Source organism: Cynoglossus semilaevis, chromosome 10, assembly GCF_000523025.1.
Source record: "Cynoglossus semilaevis isolate Cse_v1.0 chromosome 10, Cse_v1.0, whole genome shotgun sequence".
In the NCBI taxonomy this organism is placed as follows: domain Eukaryota; kingdom Metazoa; phylum Chordata; class Actinopteri; order Pleuronectiformes; family Cynoglossidae; genus Cynoglossus; species Cynoglossus semilaevis.
This window is the reverse complement of record NC_024316.1, coordinates 14,223,341-14,240,391: the sequence shown is the minus strand read 5'-3', so window position 1 is coordinate 14,240,391 and position 17,051 is coordinate 14,223,341. Positions and strand designations below refer to the sequence as shown.

The following is a 17,051-nucleotide window of genomic DNA, read 5'->3' as shown; positions in this document are numbered from 1 at the left end:
CCAGAGGAGGGTGGTAGGCGTCCAAATGCCACACTCCGAGGAGCAGAGTGTCTTTCCTGCTCAATTAGACTCCAGTCCACATAGACAGGCTGAAAAGCCTGCTCTTACTTCTCTAATGCACACAAGAGTGTTCACACAAATGAAACACCTAAGACGGGGCTGAACTGTGGACCTGTGAGAAATGAAGAAATATTCAGACAAGACCAGGAAGTCTTTACTTTTAGGACCCTGAAGGTTAACTACATAAAATATAGAACATTATTAATAATATAGAAAAGGTCACTTTTGTATCTGATGTTTTTTTTTCTTTTCCTAAAGGCGAGCACTGCTCTGGTGGGTGAGGCAGGGGAAACGAGATTCTTTTTTCAGTTTTGATATTTCCCCTTATAATACCTAATTAATTTCCTTTGTTCAGTCAAATTGTAGGAATTATAATGTTTTAAATGAAGGTCAGTGGAGAGTTAAATCAATAGCTAGAAAGTTGAAAAAGTTTGTAATGTATTTCAGTGTTGGCATACTCAAAACATTTTGCCTTTAGTGCTAACCTTACATTATGTTCTTCTACTGTACATACAGTACATCATTGTATGTTGTCACCATGATGAAGGAACATGTATTCATGACCTGTCACTCAATGCTCCCACAGCCTTAAAAAATATCACTCGTTCTACAGTATGTTATTCGGTGTGACATCTAGTTATTGTCTTTTCACTGCAGTGTAAAAAGTCCCATATGACATTTATGACATTTGACATACAGTTAACTACAGGGATGACAGTGTGAATGGTTGGTAGCTGACTGTGAATGGTTGTTTCCCCACACAGTGGAACCTCGGTTTTCAAACGCCACCGTTTTCAAACAATTCAGTTCACGAGTCAGGAACAGATTAATCTATTTTACATTGATTCCTTTGGGGAAAATTGTTTCAGTTTTCAAATGTTTTGGTTCACAAATGGCCTTCAGGGAACGAATTTAGTTCGAGGTTCTACTGTATTAGATGTGAACTTCATGTAGTTGATATATGAAGTTGTACTACTTAGTAGCAGTTTTGAGCAGAAATCTTTTGTTATTTCTACTCTGAGCATGATGAGGAAGTCACAGCAGTGTCAGATTATTTCGCTGCTGCTGCTGCTGCTGCTGCTGCTTCAGTTTGAATGTGCAGCCAAAGAGCTTGTGGTTGAACTGACTCCCAGAGTTAATATCAGGTGGGTGTTTTTCTAACCAGCAAGCTGTCAGGGCATTTAACTGGAGTAGGCAGCTCACTTCAGTACAGCAGATGGTGTATATGCACACACACACACACACACACATGCGTGCTCACTACGCCCATGTCCAGCCCAGAAGAAGGCTGTAAATCACCTTTAAGAGCCTCTGTCTGCCACCTTGCCTTTCGTCTTTTCTCCTGCACTCAACTTAACGGTGACAGCTGAAGTGAAAAGCTTTTATTGTATAATGGTTGGGACTGGCGGTTTGAAAAGTGTGGCTGTTGACCGACTGATGAAATCAGGAAAGAACGGTGTTAAAGGTTGTATTAAACAGCCGCTGGCCTTTAAATGAGCACTTGTTCTGTGTCCGACCTCAGGTTTGTTTGTTTGTTAGTTTATGGTCTACTGTTTCTGTAGTCGTTTCTGGAGAATGTCAGCCACTTTAATGCATCGGTGCGGTTTGAAACAAGAAACCAAGGTTTTACTTCCTTTTGTGGACCGAAGGATGTTATTCTGATGGTGAGTCAGTTCTGGACCTTGAGACGGTCAAACAATCAGTCGGTGAAGCATTAGAGGAAAAAAAAAAAAGAAAAAGAAAAAAAAGAATGTGGCGTTCTTCAGTTCTGAAAGCCTTTCCTGAAATATATGTGGTTTTCATTCGACAGCTCGAAAATGATGTGCTACTGGCAACTCGTTACACTGCAACACGGCCAGCCTTGACTCGAGCTGTCACTCTGAATTTATTCATCCATTGCCCTAGGTTCCAACCTTGAAAGGAACCAAGAGTGGGTCCCCAGACTTGCTACCCGTTGCCGTAGAGTCGTTTCTTGATACTTCCTCTCTGCACCTTTGCAAATATGGGTGTCGGCCAATTGTTTTTGAGAGCACTCCATCTGCCTCTCCAGTTGTTCGGTGGCTCCGAGGGTCCACCCTCTTAGGAAGAGGCCCCTTCAACGCCTCTCAATCCTGGCCAGTGAGCACCCTCTTATCCTTCCCCGAGCCTCCAGAGGAACATCCAGACCAGATCCCCTGTGTGCTGCTGACCTCTCCACTGTACAGCAGCACTGGTGCATGCTGGTCCCGATTTCTCAAGTATTTCCTGTTGTGTCAAAAAGAGCTAGTGATAGAGAGGGCTTTTCACAAGAAGGCTGTTGAAAGCTGGGCCTTAAAGGTCAAATATCACTCTAATTTTTACTCCACCAAAACTGTGAATCCAGTTGATTCAGACGGATCAGTAATGTAATGTTTCTGACATTTCTTATAGCAAATTCTGTAAGGATCGTTCAACAGATATTCTCTTATCTTTTATCTTTTCTTAGCGTTATTGAATTGTTTTACGAACCTGTAGAGATAAAAATGAATATGAATCAATTTCTTGCACATAGTTTATGGTATAGCATCTTAAATGCAACAGCATTTGAGGTGAAGGTACAGAGGTCAACGACGAGGCAGGAAGTTAGTCAATAACAGCACCAGGAGTCCAGACTGTACCTCCATGACTGCCTCCCTCATCCCTTAGGCACAAGGCCAGTGCGCCACATTCACACACACACACACACACACACACACATCCATGCGTATGCACCTTACCACAGCAGTATACATGCTCACATTACCACACATGAAATCTGGTCTCATCCAAATGCCCTTCTGATGCACACATGCATACATGTAGAAGTGTATGTACTCTATTAAAACAAACACGTGTGCATATACACACACACACACACACACACATTGATGCTCTAGGCCACTGGCCCACATGGTCTAATGTGTTAAAGCGGTGCAGCAGTGGAAAGTAGGACAGAGGGAAACAAACGACAGGATGACTTTGATCCCCTTCCTCCTCCCATCGTCATCATCCACCACCTCGACCACCACCCCCACCTCTGCTACCCAGAGCCGAGGGGGGTTGGAGGTTGAAGGAGAGAGGAGAGGAGCAGAGGGGCAGTGAGAAGGCTGTGGGTTTGAACTGCAGCAGCATGGGTGGAGGGATGGAGGTCAGACTGTCAGCTGAAGTAGAAACATGGGATTAAATCATCCTCTCTGTCACTAATAAACTGGATGTATCTAACGTGAGCGCAGGAGATTCACATCAGTGAGTGAAGGTCTGCTCAGAGAAGAATGGAGAATGAGAGCTGTGTCTAAATGTGTGTTTTTGGACTTTAACTTTAAAAGTGATATCCAAACTGATCATGTTCAGTTTCTATAGTTTTTTTTAACTTTGATCTTCCATAGCTGTTAGCAACTGATATGTAACAGTTAGCCAGAACCCTGTGTTAGTCTCGTTAGAAACCAGTGTCCACTTAGGCAAACTACAGGTTGACATTAGCAAAAAACTGTGTAAATTTAGCCACAAACTAGTGTCATGTTAGCCATGAAAAGTCAAGTTAGCCTGAGCTAGTCTCAAGTTAGCCATAAACTGGTGACAAATGAGCTACAAATCAGTGTCAAGTTAGCTAAAAACAAGGTTTATTGTCTGCTACTTCACCAGCAGAGCAAGTGCTGCTGGGATTCACACCAGCAACTTAATAAAACCAACATCAGAAATGCAGAGAAACTATATTTTCATCACACAGACATCTCTGATTTCTTTATATAAATGTGAGCAAATACAAAGAGAAGGCGTTCAAATCTCTGTATTAGATTTTACACCGTGTTTTTTCCCATTAATCATCGCATGCTAACGTTTTTATGTGGCTTTTCCGCTGCAAATAAAGGTGTGTTTATATGTGCTGCTACATGCACATTATAAATACATGTGTGTGAGCGTACACACAAACGTGTATTTGTGTTGATGAAGGATACTCTGCTCCGCACGGGGTGAGAGTAGCTGCTTAATTATTAACACCTCACCCCCCGCCCCCAAGACTGAAAGTCAAATAAAAAAACAACCCAATTAATATTACAGACCCTGCATACTGCTAATTCAGACACACACACACACACAAGTTAGAGCTAAGAAGCCTAACAATTTGTTTTATTTACTAGACGGAAAAGCACCTCTGATTGAACTGAACCTGATGTAATGTTTATGTTTTCTGTAGTTGGTGTGTGTGTGTCTGTGTGTGTGTGTGTGTCCCTCTGGTGAGTGCAATTATTAGGCTGACATGAAGTAGAGTGCAGTGGCCTCCTGCCTGGCTCTAATGAGGTGTCAAACCTCTGCATTCTTTCTTTTCTAAGTGTCTTGTGACTGAACTGGTTCAGTCCTCAACCAGTGTAGAGCCACAAATACAAATACACCAGATGTACTGTAGTACGTGGAGGACTGTGATTTGCATGTTATCAAGAGTTGGTCGTGTGAATTTGTCTCATTTCCCAACCGCCGGGCTAGGGACCAGACCTGGTCCATGGATTATTGGTACTGGCCACACAGAAATGACGACCTCATCTCTGCATAAATTACAATGTAATAGTATTAGTCAGTAATTGCATAATATAAATTAATTTATACACAATACCTATTTGTTTTAAATGGAATGATCCTCTATAAAATAAAAAGTTGGTTACCAGCAGTGAACGACTAAAAAACAACTCTATCCAACAGACATACAGAGATATAGAGTTTCCAATAGTGAAAACTGTTAGAGCTAGAGTCTGGAAGAGAGAGTAAAGTGAGGCAAAGAAGAAATCTTTATGTTTCACTACTTTCTGCTTTAACCACCAACCTATCACCCAGTTTAAAAATATGTATGGAAAAGTTCAAGGTGCACGGACTCACTGGAGTGGCTGAGTGGGGTGGGGGTGTTCTATTTTTTTTTTCCAGACCTTGGGAGTGTCAGAGTGTGTTCTCTGGTTTTATGGTTTGGAGGGTAGATGATTCAAAGGTTGCTCTATAAAATGTGTCCCAATCTGAAATTTGTACCAATGGTTATCAGCCAGCCTGTTCCCCTCGGAAAATAAAATACCAGAGAGAGAAGAGGGGAGGGGGGGATGATAACACAGAGATGAATCTCTTTCTGTTGTCATAAGGGAAAAGAAATAGTAACAATGATAGAAGATCTGAGCCACACAGACCTAACCACGCACACATTCATATCAGAGACAGCAGACAATAGCAGCCCATTTTTTCCAGAAGATTGAAAGTCGTTTTTTCTTTTTCTTTTTTTTTTTTACATAATATATAAAATCGGAATTTATTACACCGGAAAAGCAATAAAAGTGTAAAGAGACAGACAAACAGTGGCAGTGACTGTGCCTCCGCCAGTGATTACTTTTATTCCCCTGACTCTGTACAAACACACACACTACACATTTAATTAACCAGAAACGTAGAACATGTTCTGTGTCATTATCATATCAACATTTTCTTCATTTGCTGAAGAAATCAAGTCATGAAATAACAGTTAAAGGCTTGAAAAGAGCGGGGCTGTGGTATGTGATATAATGGAGGATGTAGAGAAAAGGGAAGTAGTTGGTCGGATGGACAATAAGAACCACAGAAGTCAAGTGTGAAGGCTGAGCCTGGAGGTGGAGTGGATGAGACAGATGTTACACTGAGTGAGGATCAGAGGGGCTCCAACCCCCCACCTCCCCCAACCACCCAGATGTTTGGGTATCTGATTTATGTGGCCCATCCATCTATCTAACCATCCATCTATTCATCCATCCTTCCATCAATCCATCTAACCATCTATTCATCCATCCGTCCGCCAACCTTCCTCCTTATTCTCCCATTTTCTGCCGACATCTCTGGCTCCTCCACCCACGGCCGCCCTAATCACCATCAGACCTTGATCTAGTGTAAATTGAAACACAAACAAAACCTTAAACCATCGAGCTCTGGAAAATAATCTGACACACCCTGACACAGATCTGGTGATTTACTTGTGCTTCATCCTCTACACGTGTAGCCCCACAAGACGGTCGGCTAGCTTCTACGCGCACACACACACACATACACATGCAGATTTGTGACGGATTACCATGGGCGGCCTCTGCCTACATTCCTGAGATGCAGTTCAGATGCTACAGTTATCATCACACATGCATAAACATAAACACACAGTCCTCCCACACAGTCGTTCGTCTGTTGGCTTTTTAGCAGCATCAGTGAATAAATGATGCGCTAACTCTTAGCCTTGTACTTTAGTCTTCAGTCAGATTGGAACAGGTGTAATCGGTGTGAGGTTCTGACCCATTTTGTATATATATATATATTTTTTTACTTTATAAATACTTTGTCTTTTGGTTTCTGTCCAGCTGTGAGCTCTCATTAATCAGAATCTGACATGGCTGATTGTGACATGTTGTGGTCCATTATCCATAGGTAGAGCCTCGTCTTTGGAGCTATGACTTGACTTTCTACAGGGCACAGAGAATGTGAGCCGTTGGCCATAAGTAATCAGACCAAGAAGCCAGTAGTCCGGATCATCTCAGCATGACATTACAGTTACTCTACAGCTGAGATTACAGTACTGCGTCAGTTTGTCTGCACGCTAACAGCTTAAACAGTCTGGCTCTGGATTTGTCTTTTACAGTAAAATGGTCCTCTGGTTTCAAACTGGTTTTGAGAGCAGGGCCAAATGAGGGCGAATGAGAAGTGCATTTAGTTTTCCATTATCAAGTTCGACCCCATTTTAAGCCTCATTAATGTGTATTAAGCATCTAACTGTGCTGTGATTGGCTGGAAATGTCTAGTGAACTCCTGGTGTCCATTCATTGGTGCTGCCTCTGTCATGTCTTGCCCCTTCAGGAAGTTATTTGTTATTTTCTCCCAGTATTTTTTCTTATCAGTAGTACTCATATATGATCTACGGTCTTTTTATTTGTTCTTGCCACTATGTGAAAATATTACCGTTAGTCAACAGATAATTTGTTTTTAATGAGGCTCAGGATGCAGCTGTAATTAAATGGGAGCTGCAGGGAATTTCACAACATTGTTTATTTTTTTCTCACACTCTGCTTTTCATCCTCCTCCTCTTCCTCTAGTTCATCTTCACTCATCAGTTAAGGAGGAATGTTTTGTCCACTCCAGAGTTTTCTTACTTTCATTTTTGTAAATTTAGGGAACTCGACTGGAGGTTAGTCACCGTCACTGCCAGACAAAGCAGCTCATTTGTGAAGTACATTTCTCGTTTCTCGTTTCTCTGCCTTTCCAGCTCTGTACTGTAAAGAAAAGGAGTCGGAAAGAAGTGTGTGCAGAGTCAAGGACACGTCGGCAGTGTCACTGAGTGAACACACAGACGCTGCTCTGAAGTGCTACCATTAGCCACACTGTATTGTCTTTAGCCTTCAAACTAGCGTCGGTCTGTGTGTGGGTGAGGTTGTTATTGTCGGTGTGTTGTTCAGCATCATATCTGAACATGTCTAAGAGAGGAGATGTGCCGTCTCTCCTTTCTCTAGGAGTGGGTTATTGATCCATCTCTCACGTTCTTCTGTCCTTCACTCACACACGCAGAGAGAGAGATTGTCTCTTCTGATAAATAGCTAAGAAGTTTCATCCAACAACTCTTTGAATTTGGACGCACTATCTTAGCTTGTAGTGCACTGTGTAATGTAGTCTGAGCAACGAGTTTAAGTGAATTCATCCCTTAAACAAACATTAAAGTTCAGTGAAGAAGAATTTCAAAGAATCTTTTAAAATGCATCACATAAACTTCACCCAATATATACTGGACGAAATATAAGCCGCGCACCAGTAGTACTGTTTATTATAGTAGTTAACCAAAGGAATCAGACCTGAAATATATTGATTTATTTGCGTCAAACCATGTTGGTGCTCAGCTTATATTGCCCTCTACAGGATCAAACATTTTACTACTTGAGTTTCACTAGCAAGAACCTATGTAAAATACAGATTTAAATTCTGCCATGACATGCAGTACTTAGTAGTATTTCTTACCCGGTGTACAGACAAGGGTACAAAGATCCTGAGGCCAAATCGAGTTCAAAGATTGTGTGTTTTCTCCTGTCATTTCTGTAAATCTGACACCTTCATTCCAGTCACACACACACACACTCACACACATAGCAGTACACAAAAGTTGAAGCAAACAAGAGACAGTGGGCCACATCGTGATCCTAAAGATTAGACTGTGAGGATACCGTGTTGAAGAATTAACAACATAAGACCAGTTCATTTAACCATGAACTCACACACACACACACACAGAGGTAAGGTGTGTGTTTTATGAATGTCCGTCCTTGGCCTTGTCTTTTGAAGACTGATAGAGAAGAGGAGCCCTCAGCCTATAAACCTTGGCCTGACTGAACTGATTGCAGCAGGTTCGCCTTTGTGACAATAGATGAGCAATAAAGTGCCAAAACGCCATGTTTTTCCCCCTAAGGTGTTCTAATTATTTTCACTCCTCATTAAATCAGTAATAAATCAAACTCTGCGTTCTAATCAAGGGCCAGTTCTCCCGGGTTCAGTGTGGATGTGATTATGTCCGTAATGATGTCATATATTCAGAAAACACACACAAATTACTTCAAGTTTTTTAAATGAGTTTGAATTAGTATCTGTTCTGGTGTTTGTTTAGTCGTGTGTATAATGTGATCTTAAAGACTAAATGTCAAAAATTATTTTAATAATAATCATGTTAAATAACATTAAATCAAGTTACAAAACATAACACAATAATCATGTTAAATAACATTAAATCAGCCAAGTTACAAAACATAACATTTGTAGTAAATGTAATCCTAGTAGTACTGAGTGAATACTGCATGTTTTCTTAGCTCCCTCACTAACTTAACTGAACTTGAAGTACTCTAAAATAATACATTTTATATTTCAGAATAAATATACAATTCTTCAACTGCATGAATAATAATTGTCAGTATTATTAGTGTCGTTTTTTTTCTTAAATAATAGAAATTCTTCAGGTGATCAGCCATTTTATTTTTTTGCGCAAAATGACAAAATAATTATCCAGTATTGACAGATTCATATCTGCTGTCTATATGGAGGTTTTCCCCCAGCCGGCACATATACTGTATATGATGTATCATATTATTATGTACCCTGTACTCTGTAACCCCGACATGGTTGTCAAGGAAACATCTGCTTCACTCCACATTGACTAACACTGTGTGGTGAAAACCATGTGATCATATGGAGCTAGTCATATACATATACAGTGTGTGTTGTTGAATTCAGGTTTAATACATTAAAAAGGTGCAGATTATGGACTAAATGATGTTGGTGAAGTCATGTGAATCTGAAAAATGGCTGGAAATGAAAAGTGGTAAGATTATATATACATATACTGTATGTACGTATATATACATATATATGTATGTATATATGTACATGCACATACCAGCTGTGTGCTGTGCAGCTACATGTATAAAATATTATAATATATGTCTCATAGTGTCCTTAATCTCTGAGTACTGGGTTGCCAGATCAACATGTTTTTGAGTATTTTGAGTATGATGCAAGTACTCAGATTGGTACTGGTCCAACCTTGTATGCTTTTAAAAAGCAAGTGCCCCTCCATTAGGAAATATATGGCTCGACTCTTCTCTTGATAATATGCTGATTCATACAGCTGATGACAGAAGACGTTTGGACATTTGGACATTTTATACAGGACGCAGTTGTATTCCTGAGTGTAGAATGTAATGTAAATCAGTGGGTGAGAATGTCCGTGCACCAGGTCAGGGGTGAAGTCAGGGGTGAAGTCAGGGGGTTGGTACAAGAAGAGTCTGTGGTCACTGTGGAGGAGAAAACCAGAGCAGGAAGAGCCAGTCATATAGAAGGTGATCACATCAATAAGTGACAGCTAACATCCAGTGTGTCTGGTACAGAGTGTGTGTGTGTGTGTGTGTGAGTGGGGTTGGGGTGTTGAGGGGCAAAGAGTCAGTTTGAAGAGGAGCTCTGCTGTCTAGCTGTGTGTATGTCCCGCAGCTCGCGGCTATGTCTATGGCCTTGAGAGGTGAAAAACAATGCCGGGCGCCCCTCCCTGGATACCTCCTACACACACACACACACACACTCAGACACACACACAGGAGATGGAGAGAGAAAAGAAGGAGAATGAGAGGAAACAGCAAGTGATGAAAAGGAATTGGTTAGAAGTCAGACTGAGGGAGAGAGGGCAAAGAAGTGGATGTGTGAAATAAAGTGATGAAATATTATGGTGGAAGGACGTCTGAGGAAAAATACCACGCAAGTTAAATGACGGAGTTTGGTCATAAAATGTAGCAGTCGCTTAACAAGTTCAAGTCCGATGTGACGTTAACGCTAGCGTCAAGACGGAAGGGAAATCACCTTAAACCCATTGGTCCAAACAAAACGTCCGTCCAAAACAACATGAAGTTACATACGTTTCTTTGTTTGAGTTTCTTAAATGATAAAGAATAAAACCACTGTGGTTTTGATGATGACGGGAGCAAATCTCCACTGTGGGAGGAAGATCAGGAGACTTGAACTGAATGATGATGAACACAGGGCTCAGGGCCCAGAGATGTCTGAGGAATACATGGAGCACCGGCTGATAAACCTTTGATTTCCATACTGATGTGGAATATGAAGTAGCAGCCATGACTGTCTTCAGGTGCATGTGTGTGTGTGTTTATCACGTACTACGGCGTGGTACCTTTTGTTAAAGAGAGTGACGTGTACAGACAGCTCAGATGTCAAGGTGTCAGTGTGTACTGCAGTGGATTGAATACATTGGTGATGTGTGCAGTATTACTGCTGTATCATAATTTGCATCATTCATTTCACCTTTGTCTCCTGACATATACTGTAAATATATTCCCAGGTTTTCTTGCCGAGTAGAAGCGACCTCTAGAGGCCGTTTGGAGAAAAACAGAAACACGTACGTGTCAACGAGGAATTTCCTAAAACGGTGTCATGAGTTCTGAAGTGAAAACGTTTAGGTGGTTTAGTGGTTAATGGTATTATCTTACAGTACAAAGAACACCAGTTTGCTGGTTTGATTCCCAGTCTTTCTGTTTGTACAAGTTTATTTTTCGATGTACTTCAGGTTTTCAACTTTTCTAGGTGCCAAGGTTCTGAAATCAAGATTTTGATTTCAGGACTTTTGAAAACCTCATATTAACTGATTGACAGCTGCTCTGATTCTAGTTCCAACATGGTTTAGTTTGGAAATAGAGTTGGAGTTCAGTGATGTCTTCAAAGACTAAAACAAAACTCAAACATTTAAAAAAAAATAGCCCTGGATGGAGGCTGAGAACGTTGGAGTTTGTCACATTAAAGCAGTATTTAGAAGTGAGCTAAAGGACACGCCTCATTTACTCAACATTTACTCAACAAAACCAAAACCCAGAAACACCAGTACAGTGATATAAAGGATCGTTGGTCCTGGGGATTATTTGTCAAATGTTCTGTTGAAAAAGCTACTGCAGTGTGAAACTGAGGAATAAAGACCTTGTAGGAGAACAGAGAAGCCTTTTGTTTTGGTTGGAACCATGCAGTTGTGCCTAATTAGATACAAGCTCTTCTCAAAGGTTCCTGTGTATGACTGTATATACAGTACTATATACAGTAGCACAGCTGGAGTGGCTGTTCATGCATGTGTTCTTTTTTATATCCTCTGTGAGTTTCAGTGCCTCCCTCACATCACATGGCTCTTCGCATGTGAGAAAAAGAGGCGAGATGAGGTTGATGATGATGATGATGATGATGACGATGATGATGATGGTGGTGGTTATGGTAAATTAATCCTTCACCAAATCTTTGTAGGTCTTTCAACAGGGTAATTCAATTAGTAAAATGTCACGCCACATGATTATTTGAAGTTTATTTGGGTATTTAGTCGTGGTCCAGACAGGACGGCTTAGTGGGTCAGATTTGGGCCACGGGCCACCAGTTGATTAAGACTGCTGTATATGTTAGAGATGCTCGTTCTCTTAGTCTCATGAATAGGAAGAAGTAACTCACTCCAAAGAAAGAAAAAACAAATCTGGAAGTAGGAGTGTAAAGGTTAAGGGACCAATTTAAATCATGAATATATTTAAGTTTTTTACCAAATAAATTTAAATATGCAGTGAGGACATTGTCCTGTTTTACCAACGACGAGGCTACAATAATGATAATGATAATAATTTAAGGGCAGTGGTGCTCTGAGCAAGGCACCGTCCCCACACACTGCTGCCCACTGTTCACTTTGGTGATGGGTTAAAGCAGAGGTCACATTTGGTCGTGTGCAGTGGTGAGCTGTGTCACAATGACAAGGAGTTCACTTTCCTTCCTTTCCACTCTCCTTAATAATAACAGTTTGTGTCAGAGAAAAAATGGGAGAAACGTATTTCTATTTTTCAGTGGAGAAAACAGCAGGAGGCTTTGTTTGAAAAGTGAATACAGCAGCACCAACAGATTAGTTTCACCCTCACAAAGGACACAAAGCATTTAGAAAATGATTCCGATTTTTTTCTCCGTGTGAACTCAGAGACCACATTTTCACCATTGTGTTTTTTACCTTGAATAAAAAAATAATACATTTTTAACCTTTAAAAGATTAAATTCTTGCTATTTTCTCCGTGTTGAACAAATGTGTTCACAGCATGGAGTTAGTTTGACCCAGAGAATCACTGCGCAGACTGGTTGGGTGGCGTCCCAGGAGTTAGTTTGACCCAGAGAATCACTGCACAGACTGTACGGAGACTGCTCTCAGTGCAGTGTGTGTTATTCAAAGTTGCCACCATTTCCCAAGGCTTTGTAAAGAAAATCCATCTCTGTCCTACAGGGGCGCTGCAGAAACAAACGAGTGCATCAGAAATGCAGCAGCCATGATGAAGGCCTAATTGTTGAGTCAGGACCATTCCTCCGCAGTAATTATCCTGCCTTTCACATGTTTCATATAACACTGATGTATAACAACTCAGTCCAGTGGGAGGCATGTCAGAGGAGAGAGTTGATGAATGCTGGGAGAAGAGGAAGGGAAGTAGGAGGGAGGTGTAATTGAACCAGAGTTGACTAGCTCTTTTGTCCCTCCTTAAAATAAAAGATGAAGACGTAAACCAATTAGAGGGAAAACGAAGAAAAGACTTTTGACTCTCAAACCAAACTGTTGTAACTGTACATGGCTGTGTGACTCCCTGCAGTCCCCCAGCAGAACACTACAGAGTACAGTACATTAAAGTACATTAAAGCTGCAGATTGCTCTCACTGGCCTACATACTGTAGAGTACACCTCCCTATCAATCTTTCATTACTAACCCCAAAAACAGAGAGCAAGCACAGTCCCACAGAAACATACATACAGCATACATGTGTATGCTGGCTGGCTGGAGAGGAGAGGAGAGGGGAGGCTTGTACATGTGTATTATATGTACTGTATATATGTATTTACAGTATATGTATAAATGTATATACGTATGTATGTATACATATATTTGAAAATATATAAGTAAATATATAAATATACATAGGTGTTTATATATTTAGATATAAGTAAATATATAAATATACATAGCTGTTTATATATTTAGATGCGTGTGTCTACATATATACTGTATATATGCATATACAGACATATATTTACACATGTATATTTGGGGTTGGGCTAAGGGTTAGGGTGAGTCTGGAGCAGGGGGGGGGCAACATAAGATGGTTAATCCAATCTTTACACTAATGCTGAGTAAAAAAACTACGATGTCAGTGCGTCTGTTACTCAGATGATGTCAATTGATAATATTGTGTCAGATGAACCACCGACAGACTGATGATGCAGATTGTTTGATCTGATAAAACTAAACACTTTGTCCTCGTGGGCACCATTTACACGTCCCCGCTGAGTGAGAGGGCATTTAGAGTTGATTCAGATTCAGTTTGGAGTTAGGATTACAGTTCTTACAGACTTCAGATTAGGCATTTCTTTTTTTTTTTTTAAATAGGGTTAGAGAAAGGGGCTAGTGAATGTATTATGTGTATTTGAAGTACTCGCAAAAGACAAAAACCTGTTTGTATGAGTGTCTAAAGTAGGTCATGAGGGCAGTGTTGACCATTACAGCCTCTATCTGTTGCAAGCAGCTTACCTCAATGATCTTTAATAGATACACACAGTGTGTGTGTGTTTGTGTGTGTGGGTTATGATATATAGATATATTAACTGATTGTAGTTTATCTTAAGGATTTGGTTCTGTGTTGTGATTTCTTTTAATGTGTGGATTATTTGAGTTAATACCAGTGTCTGGAAGAAATGTCACATGAATTGCATCTTTGGAAATAAATGTAATGACAAAAAAGTTAATGCGTTCAATACTTATTTCCCCCATTGTATATATATAACGTGTTTGTATCTATGACACAAAGACCAATGCATTCCATGCACACTATAACGTGGAGCGAATGCATTGCATCGACATGAGAAGCTTTCAGTGTGAATCCACGGAGGTTAAAAAGTCAGAGCTTCTTTTTTCTAAAGTTTATTTTTTTTCTCTCCGCTCGTCTCTAAAGCTTATCTATTCATTATTTCTGCCAGTAAAGCTTGAAGAATAAAAAAGCCAAGGTCAGAAACAGGGGAAGGACAGAAGGGAGCACACAGTTTTGGTTGCTCCATTGTGAAGGAGGTTCTCGACACAAAAGCTACATTCTCTCCTTCCCCACGCTCCATCCCACTCTCCCCATCTCTAATTCATTTTCTCCAAGGATGCACAGAACGCAGGAGAAAAGGGAGAGGGGGCTGAGTAAGAGAAGAGGCCGAGCCGGAGAGGAAATTGGGAAAGAAAAAAAAAAAGCAGAGATGAAGGGAGGGGAGCCAAAAACATTATCAGAGAGCAGGAGCCGCAACTGCAGTGGGGAATAGGAGTGAGACAGATGGAGGGGGAGAGAATAAAGAGAGTTGGGGAAAGGAAATGATAAGTGAAGAGCAGCGCCAGAAGGCAGAGGGAGATGAAGGCAGAAGTGAAAACGAACAAGAGGAGAACAAAAATGAAAGCTGAAATTTAAAACACAAACATCGAAAAGTGTCGTTCTTTTAGGTTATGTTAACAAAGAGCTTGACAAGAAAAAACACTGCAGCTTATCTTTTACACTATTGTTCTCATTATTAGTTCATGTATTGTTAATATAAACACATTGACTTTATATACATTCCTCCATTCTTCTCCTGTTACTCTTTTTCTCTAACCCAATCCACATAGCAGTACAAAAACAGCCAACAGAAAAAAACAAAAATAAATACAATTTTAAAAAACTAAACCAAGGAAATAAATAAAGAAAAAATAAATAAATCAAAAAAAGAGACGTCTCTTTGAATTTTCAAATAAAAAAAGGGAGAAAATCTGAACTCTTCCAGCTTTTGAACAGTGCGTCAGTAGCTGTTGCTTCAATCGTCTGTTCCTTATTGATGACTTTGTGCTGCTGACGCATGGGTTATACAATAACAACGTACGGTTACGTGAACACATACAACACATGAAATAAGAGGAGAGAGTGATTGGAATGACAATGCTGACTGATTCAGTCTGATTCAGAAAATATGTAAATAAATAATATACATTTACTCACAGGATGTTCAAAATGGAAAAAAAAAAGATGCAGCATTTCAAAAACTGACTTTTTTCACGCAGTGATTGTGGGGCTACAAACACACGTCAGTTATGTAAATGTCAATGTTAACACTGTCGACTGATTTTAACAAACTTTTCATTTGAGAGAGCCTTAAAAAGAGTCCCACATCTGTACAAACACAAGTACAGTCAGGAAACACAGAACCCACTGACTGTAGTCAAAGGAACTGACACACACGTTCAACCGTGTGTGTGCGTGTGTGTCCTGTGAGCGCTGACGTGTACGTGTCCATGTGCTCGACAATTTGTGCGGCGTGTCATAAGTATGTGCCACACAGCCGTGCACACATACACTCAGCAGGCCCCGCCCACTCTGCATCACTTTATACATTGCACCATTCCTCCTCCAACCCTCCCCCTCCTCCCTGGCTTACATTTTGTCAGTTCCTCCTTTGTCCAGTTTCTCTCTCCTCTCACCCACACACTCATAATCAAGCTCTCAGTCTGCCTCACTCCCCCTTCTCCCTCTCACATTTAACCTCCCCCTTTTCAGTGTCCCAACATTGTTTTCAGTTTCTTTTCCTATTGTCTGAACACCAGGATGGGAGCATCTCCGCCTCTCCTCTCCTTCTCCCCTCTCTCCTCCTCTCCTCTCCTCCTCTCTTCTCCTCCTCCCCTCCTCTCCTTCTCCCCTCTCTCCCCTCCTCTCTCCTCCTCTCCTCTCCTCCTCCCTGGCCCAGTCCAGTAGGAGTGGTCCATTGTTCCTCCTCCTGTCTCACAGCCCACTACAGATCACTACATGTCTTTTCACGGAGCTCAACATCACATCATTTCATTGTTGTCTTTTAACATTAACAGAGACCATTTAAGTCTGAAGAGGGCGCTGTCAGCTGTCACCTGTGATGTCTCCAGTATTTATATAACCAAACCACAGACAAACTCTAGCCTCAGTGCTACTTTGACCTAATGACGCTACTGTACAGTAGATGTGCATCTGGTGCAGCATCACCTGAGAGCGCGGCTCCAGACACTGGGGTGTCCAACACCTGGTGATCTTCACCACATTTTCCCCATGACGGTGGGATGACAGAGTATTTTGATTATGCGCGTGGGTCCGTGTGTGCCTCCGTGCGGCAGGAAATCTATCTCTGACTTTATTGTTTTATCAGCAGATTTTTCAGCTTCTAACTGAAAAACAGCAGGCAGTGGGTGGGGGGGTGTGAGAGCGGTCTGTGCTGGCTACTGTAGGTGCGACTGGAAAATGAACAGAATTGGTCTTATTGTTTGTCTGCAGTTTTCCCAAAGTGGGGGGCGAGGTCCTACATATGGGCTGCATAGTGAGGGAGTGTGTGCCACACCGTGGGGATGGCACTGATTTGTCTTTATTTGTGTGTTCCTCCAAAACCTGTGCAAGTA

At 41.1% G+C, this 17,051-nt stretch overlaps 1 protein-coding gene across 2 annotated transcripts in view; it reads left to right on the top strand.

The window, feature by feature from the left end:
• Nucleotides 1-17,051, top strand: part of LOC103385166 (nucleolar protein 4) — an 83,436-nt gene that overhangs the window by 48,359 nt on the left and 18,026 nt on the right. The window lies entirely within an intron of this gene.